Source organism: Stylophora pistillata, chromosome 12 (assembly GCF_964205215.1).
Source record: "Stylophora pistillata chromosome 12, jaStyPist1.2, whole genome shotgun sequence".
Classification (NCBI taxonomy): Eukaryota; Metazoa; Cnidaria; class Anthozoa; order Scleractinia; family Pocilloporidae; genus Stylophora; species Stylophora pistillata.
This window is the reverse complement of record NC_142530.1, coordinates 13,917,501-13,927,500: the sequence shown is the minus strand read 5'-3', so window position 1 is coordinate 13,927,500 and position 10,000 is coordinate 13,917,501. Positions and strand designations below refer to the sequence as shown.

Genomic DNA, 10,000 nt, shown 5'->3' with positions numbered 1-10,000 from the left:
GTGCAGAAGTTGAATTATAAAGTAGAACAGTGCTAATTATGATAAATAGTGATTGCAAGAAAGGAGGTAAAGCAGTAAAGTGTAAGAATTAAAGGATAGTTTTAGTTTTACATAGTGTAATTGTTGATTCAAGGATGGTTGTTCTATTTCAATATGAATAGCCTCTTTTATCTTAAGTTGAAAGCCGGTAGAGGCGTGATCTAAAACATGGAAGTTATCTGCTGAACACAAAGCGCGAAAATAATGTGGAGAATCTTTCAGATGGGTAGCTTAAAGTAAAACGTAGGTAAAGCCAGTGGTAGGAAGGGAACCCCGGGGATGATGGTTGCTTTGGGTCCCAGTGACGTAACGGTTTATAATCTTCTCGATTAAATGGGAAGGGAAAAGATTCCTTTTTTAGAAAAAGAATCTAAAAAAGAGTATTTTCCTTGCCCATCTAATCGAGAAGATTATAAACCGTTCCTGAGTTGCTATCAAGGAAGGCCGTCACAACATTAATAAATGTTTCTGGTCACCAGGTTTGAAGGTAATTATAGTTTAACAGAGAGCATCCAGTTTTTTCAGTTTTTAGTGTTTTTTGCGTCCATATGAGTCAGCAGTGAGTCAGATCTCTACCAAAAATCTTTGTTTCGTTTACAACTAGCCCGTTACCGAAACAGTGTTGAGCTAGATTTCATTAGAATGGTAAACATCGTTGAAAGCGCGAAAAAAGGTAGCCGGAGTTGTCCAAGCTATTCACGAGAGACTATTTTATTTTTAATAGGGACATAGTGCCTAGGAAAACAAGGCAAAGTTATCAGCTGCACTTGCACCGTGTCCGTACGGAATCAGAAAAACATTCGTTTTATTATACTGGCCCTATAACTTTTAATCGTTATTTGTAACTTTTTACATATATAGATGCCTGAATTTTATAACATATTTCCAATATTTTCTATGTATTAGAAAAGTTTATGAGTACAGTTTGTACAAGTATTATTGTAAGATTTTAAATAAGCAGGACATCCTTGAGGTCATAGCTACAATTTGCAGGCCAGCGACAACAATAGAAATATTGTTCACGCTGATAGGAGTTGTTGCCGGACCCAGCGTCCAGTTTCCTTAATTTCATTCGCTAATAAATATGTAAATATGTAAATAATTATTTATGATATTTTTATTGCCTCTACAGTAGTAGTGGTGTTAATAATTTGTTGACTATTAATTATAGCCCTTTAATTCAGTTAATTCTGCGATGTGGCAAATAAACGGTTTATTAGAACAGTTATGTCACATTACTGAAGGATTTATCCTCCATTACAATAAACAAAGGTGCCTGTGTCTTTGTCGCGTTTTAATGAAATAAGTGGAGGTTGCAAAAAGATAGTGCCACTCTCTGGATCGTTTTGAAGTAATTTAAAGTTTTTAAGAATAATGGATTAACTGCGTGGTTGTGAGGGTGAAATGTGAAAGTGAATGGAAAGCGGTCGGAATTTTCCTTCTGTAACGTTTGCAGTGCTGACTGTCGATCAATAAGTTGGACGCGGTGGTGACCCGCTTGAACGACAGAAACAGGGTTACCACGTTTTTCGAAAAACTGGCACATTGACTCCTATTTGTCCAAAAAAATCAGAGTCATCACTACACAAACGACGAAGTCTTAGAAACTGGGAATAGGGAATGGAATTCTTGAAATGAGATGGATGCGAAGACGAATACAAGTAACTTTGTGAGTCTGGAGATTTGTAATACACACGAGTGCATAAACCATTGCCTTCTATGGAAAAATTGATGTTTAAAAGGATTTCTTCTAGTATTTTTTAGAGCCGAATGAGAGGAATTGATTGCGGTTACAGATTGAGTTAGCTCAATTCTGGCAGAGGAGGTAGCGCCGATATAGCGACCGTAGGGTTCAGGTTAGGGGCCGCTGAATTGGCTGAAAAATTGGTGTTCGACAAAACCTACAAAAACAATGGCATAGCTGGGTCCCATTTCGGTACCAATGGCTATGCCATTAGTTTACTTTAAATATTTGCCCCCGAAAGAAAAAACAATTGAGCGTAAGCACTTGTTCGGTTAGGCAAAGTAGTGTTTCAGATTTAGGTTCCTTAACAGTGCGTTGATCAAAAAAAATTTGAGAGCCCGAAGACCTTCACCACTGGGAATGACAGTATTAAGAGATGCAATATCCATAGTGAAAAGAAGTTTTTCTTGGCCAAGGAAATTAAATAAACAATTTTTTTTTATTTTTTTAAAATCGAGTTTCCAGATGGGATTTGAACCCACGACCCTCCGTGATCTAGTCGGATGCTCTAACCACTGAGCTACAGGAGACTCTATGGTGAGCAAGGGTCAATTAGTGGGTATTGACTGGAACCGCATCACGCGGCTACACAGCCAAACATCAGCTAGCGCATAGACCCTTGCTCACCATAGAGTCTCCTGTAGCTCAGTGGTTAGAGCATCCGACTAGATCACGGAGGGTCGTGGGTTCAAATCCCATCTGGAAACTCGATTTTTAAGGAAATTAAAGTCGCGAAAAATTTCAAGAGCGAGTTGGCTGTCTTTGATAAAGTTGGAGCCATGAGGCCATGAACAACATGTCGTCCTTCAGGGATGGCAAGCCGCCATATTATATGGCTTAACTAGATTAATTTTAAAAGCATGAAATAAGCGAGAGACAGCTTTAGGACTGGCAAGAAAACGATTATTTCGTATTGAAGTCAAACAGAAAGCTCCACTTTGCACCTAGGTGACCGTCAGACTGGGAAACGTTTACAACCGATCGCAAGCCTAATCCCTATGAGTTTTTTTAGTACCCTTTCTCTTCCGGTGAAATCAAACTCAGAGGTGCATCTCCAAAGTTTTATCATGGTATCCCCTATTCTTTAAGCATATTTTGAAACACTGTATGTTTGTATCAAACGTGAACCGTGACAAATTTATTCATAGGAGGCGTAGCGCTTCTCCCTCAAGCATTCAAAGGTCTCCGTCTCTTTGTAATGCGTTTAGACGTCAAGGGTCGATTGCTTGATAAATATCTCACTTTCGTACACTTTTGTGTCCAAGAATATAGTTTCTGATTCTGATATTTCAGCCATGATTAGTGATTGTATCGTGGTACAATGTACAATTGTTTGCTCATCTTACAATTTGTCTCCACTTTGTCTTTGGTTCTGTCCCACAGACAGAAAGCGTGGTCAAGATACCTCTTCCAAAGTAGCGGTTTAGTTGTGCTATGGGTGGTAATACCATTTTTCAATTTTTGCCATGAAAATAGTGCAAAAGCCACTACTGTTGTGGTATTCATTGCCGTTTCATGGATTCATGAGGAAAAGTTTTCGTGTTCCAGGATAATAACAGGAAGCATCCTAGCTGAGCGTGGCCTTTAGGTATAATCTTTCCATAATATCATAGCAATAACAAAATGCGCTCACTTGGTCTGCGATCAATTTCATTAATATTTTAGAGGCCAACCAAAATCTATCGAATGTATTCAACCCTTGAAATCAAGCGCTTTCCGAAAGAAAAACTTTAGTTATTTCATTGGCGAAAATACCGGGAAATGCGATTTTCACTTCTGAGTTGAGTTAGGTAAGGAGAGCGTTAAATAACCTAACTATTTGTTACAGAAATATCATTTTTCCATGTTCTGGTACTCATTGATTAGCTTAATCTTGATAAAGTACTATCACAATCAAGTTCAATCGAAAGAATACTTTCGAATACCTCGTCACCCGTTTCATGCATTGCAAGAACCCACCTCCTGGACCCTACCACCAAATACGAACTTCCTCATTTCTCTTTGTCGCCAGCAGTAAATCAATGGATTTATTAGGGAGTTGAACTTAGCAAATGTTCCAATCCATGCAATTACTAGAGAGTCACTCCCCTTAACACTTCCAAAGGTGATGAGAACAATGTAAACACAACCTGGCAAATAGAAAACAATAGCATCACCAACTACTAGCACAGTTGTGGTAAGCGCCTTGTTCTCTTTCGCAAATCTTTCCGATTCATCTTGGGTCAATTGTTGTGTTCTTCTCATCTTTTGGTGGCGACGTGTTTCGCGATACAAAATCACATAAGCTGAAGCAATAAAAAGGATATAAAAAAAAACAGAAGAAAAGCAAATACAAAGCGTAACTTGAAATTAGACTGTCTGAGGACTCCACAAATTATAGAAAAGAACCAAATAACAATCACCGCTATCTTGATCTTCCTCTCAGTAATAACGTTGGGGTAACGCATGGTGAATTTTACCACAAGTCTTTCAAAAGTAACTAAAATCAAATGAAGCAGTGAAGAAATGGGTACTGCACTGACATAAGTGTAGTGGAATTCTTCAACTGTTTGGCTACTACTGGCACCAACCAACAGAAATGTTTTCCACAGAATAATTGATGGCTGCCCAATGAGACCAGTCAATGCGTCAGTTGCGGCTAAACAGGCCAGCAAAGTGTTGCTATTGGTTGAGAGTTGCGGTCTTTTTTTCACGGTCATTATCACTAGCACATTGAGCAGAAATGTGGGGAAACAGGCAATGCTGTTGACGATGGTAATGAGAATATAGCTAAGCTCTAGAGGGACATTTGTTTTATCGCCCTCCACGTTGCTCATCGTCGTGGCATTTATGTTATAAACCTCTGAGAAGTTTGCCATGTTGCCAGTGTCCTAAGGAAGATCAACTACGTCTTTATTTAACGAGTGATCAAACGTTCATTAGGATCGTATGGCAATTGTTATCATTCTACTAGAAAAGCAATTAGGAAGAAGATGTGATAATTTAGGGCCACAAAAGTAGAGAGGTTCAAATATTCCTCACAAGAATGAAGACTTAATCCGGTAATACAGTGCAAAGCTCTCATTCCAAAATTACAAGCACAAACTGCTTAATCAGAGTGCTCTGTTACATTCTCATTTTGCCGTCCTTTCTGCATTCACAATTGATTTTCCTTAAATCATTTTCTGATGCCGGAAATGTTAAGAGTTTCAAGTGTTTCTTTTGAAACTGAATAATCAGTCCGAATTTGCTGAACTTTAATACAATCCTTGGATAGCTGATATTGAAGTGCCAAGAGCGGCTTCCTAATCAATGCACTCTTTTACATCTTCCGTCCTCTTAATTTTTAGAGCAAAGTTTCAGTTGCCGTCGTTCTAGAAAGTATTCTCCACACAACCTGCTGATAGAAAGCGTACTTTTTAAAAGACCATCGTTGTCCTCAATCAGCCTTCAAAAAAATAGGTACGCAGTGCGTACATAGTCGGACATGTAATGTCTGAGGAAGGAGTTTCAAAGTGATCCTTCGTCATTTTATTTCAAATATGAAGAATGGATATGTAAGTATGAAATTAACTACTAAAATTAATTTATTGAAAGACAGTAAGGCTTTGAAAAGAAAGGCAAGAAAGATTATTTTAAGTTTGATACCTTAGAGTTTTCCAGAAGTGGTTTCATGAGAACTTGTGGTGTTTTGAGTATTTTCAATTTATTTATATTTGGTCAAGGATGTATGAAAGCATTGGCTAACAAACAGTTTCTTAATACCTGTGTTACGTTTCTTTAATAACATTCTTATAAGAATTATACATGCATCAACACAACAATTTAAACAAATCTAACAAAAGGCATCAGTTAATCAGATGGCTTGGAATAGTTCTTGATTTGCCGGAGGATTTCTGAAGGCACTGAGGAATAAACAGTGTCTAGATACCTGTGTGTCTTCAAGAACATTCTTGTATGAAGTTATACATTTATGAACAGAACAATGTAAACAAAGCTAATAAAAGTCATCAGTTAATCAGATATGGTTTAGAATATTTCTTGATTTACGGAAGGATGTCTGAAAGTATTGAGCAACGAACAGTTTTTGGATACCTCCGTTTGTTCAAGAACAGTGTTATAAATTATGAAGTTATACGCGTATCAACACAACAATGTAAACAAATGTAACAAAACGTATCAGTTAATCAGATGGTTTGGAATATTTCTTTATCTACTGAAGGATGTATTGAGCAACAAATAGTTTTTTGATACCTGTTTCTTGGACAACATTGTTAAACATGAAGTTATATGTGTATCAACAGAACAGCGTAAACAAATCTAACAAAAGGTATGAGTTAATCACATGCTTTGGAGTATTTCTTGATCTACTGTTCAAGGATGTCTGAAAGCATTGTGTAACAGTTCCTTGATACCAGTATTACTTCAGTGACAGTCCTACAGTATATATGTATGAAGTTGTACATCTATCAACAATGTAAACAAATCTAATAAAATGCATTGTTAATCAGATATCTGGAATATTTCTTGATCTGCTGAAGGATGACTGGAAGCATTGTTTAACAGCTTCATGATACCAGTATTACTTCAGTAACAGTCTTATATATGTATGAACTTGTACATCTATCAACACAAAAATTTAAACAAATGTAACAAAATGCATTGGTAATCAAATATTTTAAACATTTCGTGATCTGCTGAAGGATGTCTGAAAGCATTTTTGACTATACCAGTATCACTTCAGAAACAGTCTTTTACATGCATGAACTTAAAAATCTATCAACACAAAATGCATTGTTTATCAGATCTTTGGAATATTTTTTGATCCACTGAAGAATGTATGAAAGTAGTCAAAAATTTTTAAAAAAGTATTCGTTGTTTTAAAAATAGCCACAGTGTTACATTCAACTGTAAGCAAACATGATTCATAATTCATGCAGGAAAATATGGATTCCTGGACATCCATTAAAGAAACATACGGATGTAAACCTTCATCAACTTGAGCTGTGCTATTGATTAAATGACTTTTGACATTACCTGCCAAACTTTCACTATAGTGTAAACTAAAATTAATATTGAATACAGGCACGTTCTCTGGCACGTTCTCTGGCAATTCACAGAGAAGCAAAAACGTTTGCCGAGTCCACTTTAACAGCAAACTGTATAAAGAGTCCCCTATGTGTAAAATCTGAGCCATATCAGCAGCACTACGAATCAGTCTATGGCGTTGAAAAACAATGGAAATTAAAGAGTTTGCTACGCATTGTTTTCCTCGGTTTTCACCAAAAAGAATACAAGACTGTGAGTAAGGAGCACAAATAGTTTAACTGGCATCAAAGAAACACAACTGGGCCTGGGTTCGTCTCAACGTCATTGGGAAGTCAAATTAACTCAGGAAAGCTGATATAGAAACGATACAAAAATATCTGTGTAAGCCAGAGACGATTCATTTTGGTTAGTTCGAAATAACGAAACACGCGTTTCAGTACTGGTAAGTAAATCGTTACGAAGTAAAACAAAGGCAGCATAGAACACCAGAATTTTCCCTTGAAGCATCCTCGATACTCCTTGAGAGCTAAATAAACGCAATGCATGCCAGCAACAAGTCTGTATTAATTGGTCTAAACTGAATCAGTGAAAGGTTCCGGAAATTCTGCTTTTTTACAAAAAGATCAACTCTCCTGATTGAAAAGAGCAGAAAAATTAACTTTCTGCATTTATTTTTCATAGAACAACATGCAAAATTGTTACCTTTTTTGTTGATACTAGTCGATTAGGTGAAAAGTTAAAAAAGGTACCTTTTTAGAGAAAAAAAGGCGGGTATTTTAAGCTTTCGAGTGGAAATATTTTAACTTCAATACTGTCTGCTTTTCATCCATTTCTCACGTTATTAAACAAAACTTTAAAGCGCGAAAAAGGTACCTTTTTTTCAATTTGAAGCGATCTCTTCAAAAGCGCGAAAAAGGTACCTTTTTTGCTGTTTAGAAACGTTCCTATCAAAAGAGCAAAAAAGGTACTTTTTGCGGTTGGAAGCGATGTTCTCATAAGCGCGAAAAAGGTACCTTTTTTGCTGTTTAGAAACGTTCCTATCAAAAGAGCAAAAAAGGTACCTTTTTTGCGGTTGGAAGCGATGTTCTCATAAGCGCGAGAAGGTACCTTTAAACGGCGTTTCCAAACTATATTTGAAAGCTGTTGTAAATTCTACTGATTGACAGATGTCAACCGTTTAGCGCCATTTGTTTTGCTTGAATTGACTGACCCACTAGTCGAGAGACAAATATGGCGGAATATATGGAAAGCAATGCTACTTTAATAAGGAATCTCATTGAAGACAATAAAACGTACAAACATGTTAGTAAGATTCTCACACAAAACTTTCCAGAAGTAACAAGAGGCTTTTCAGAAAGAAACGTGCGATTTTTTTGTGCTAAATATGGGATAAAACGAATAAACGAATACGAAGTAGATTCCATCGTTCAGGATTGCGTGAACGAGGTAAGCTTGTTTACTTTTTTGCATTTTTTGTATCAGTTTGTTTGAATAGGGACTTCCATTTTTATTCGTATCTCACCCTATGGATGAGCAGATTTCTACCACCTCGCTTTTATGTCGGAAAAAAAAAAACTTTTCCTATCCCAACATCATTGTCGGTCCCTTTGAAAACGGATTCCTGCTAGTTGTCTGCCGAGGATACTCATCCATAGGGGAACGGATAGTAGTCACATTAGGGACGTCCTTCTCAGAGAGGGTATCTGGGATATGGTAAGAGTGGACCATGGAACGGAATCCTGTCTGATGCTTTTCGTCCAAAATCTTCTCAAAAACGAGAGGGATAATATAAGCTGTGAACCATATATGCAGACGCGCTCTAGACAAGTGGGGATGGCGATAATGATCACGTAAACGTTTATTGTCCAACTTACACCAAAGCTTAGGTAAACATGAATTGGACCTTGGTGAAGTCTAAAAGATTCTATTCTCCCCCAAATTTTACTTTTGAACCCCCCTTTGTAATTACGTTCAAATGCCGAAAACTAGAGCCAATATAAGGGTAAAAGGTAAAGTCTGTTTACGAGCCTACTGGCCCATTAGGCCGGTGCTTAACTCCGGTTTCTGTAGCATGAAGCGACTAGGAGTATTTCTACTCCCCCCTGGATGGGATGCCAGTCCATCGCAAGGTTACCCTCAGCATTCAATTGCCGGTACCCATTTCAACACCTGGGTGAAGAGAGGCACTGTGAGAGTAAAGTGCCTTGCCTAAGCACATAATACAATGTCCCGGCCGGGGCTCGAACCCGTACCACTCGATCCGGAGTCGAGCGCATCAACCATGAGGCCACCGCGCCTCTACTACAGCCAAAGTACAAAAGCTTAAAAAGTAAAAAAAAAAAACATGGTCAAATATGTCATTCAAAAACTGGTCCTCTTTGTCATATTAGTAATATTTAATAAACCTTGAGGGGCTTGTATTATTAATGCTTGTTGAAACTAATTACAGGGTGTCTCCATGGACTGACGTTAACAAACTAAATTATCGACTTGCCAATATTAATATTAATTATTTATACACATTAGTGTGTTTTTTTTTTTTTTTCTGGTGCAGAATTTGCCTGCGGAGCGCAAGTGGCCAGAGGTAGATCAACGTGTCGTGTACCCAATAAAAGAAACTCTCGTGCGAATGGAAAATGGCTGATTGGTAAACATGTATGACCCAGTTGTTCAATTCTGTGTTTCCTTCATAACTATAAATGTAGCTGAGGTTGGACTGAAGAGAGTCATAGGATCATGGAATTCACTTTCCATCGACGGTATGTATTGCATTCTGGTTGTGTGGTTGCGAATAACATGATGTACTAGCACAGCTCGCAGTCGTTGTTCTGACTCCAACTCTTAAGAAACAGGCGTGACGCAGAGTTTGTACAGAATAACCCATCATTCTCCCAGATTTTTGAAAATGTTGTCATTGAGAATGGTGCCCTTATGGAGACCGCTATCCTTTCATTTATTAACATCACAAGATATTTATCTCCATGATCATGCTCACCTCAGCCATTCTGCGATTTGAAAGGACCGACAGCTATAAGGAATGATATATCAGTTTATGGCTAACATTTGGCAGATTTACACCGTTTTTAACTGAAATCACAATCAAGTTGAGTAAAATGAGCCCGTTTGACAAGTTAAACTGTGAGGGACCTTTCTTTAGACGCATGTTGTAGAAGTTCCCCCAGCCTCCCC

At 37.7% G+C, this 10,000-nt stretch overlaps 1 pseudogene; it reads left to right on the top strand.

Moving 5' to 3' along the window:
- The first annotated feature begins 8,053 nt into the window (after positions 1-8,053).
- Positions 8,054-9,796, top strand: LOC111328976 (uncharacterized; annotated as a pseudogene).
- Positions 9,797-10,000: the final 204 nt, after the last annotated feature.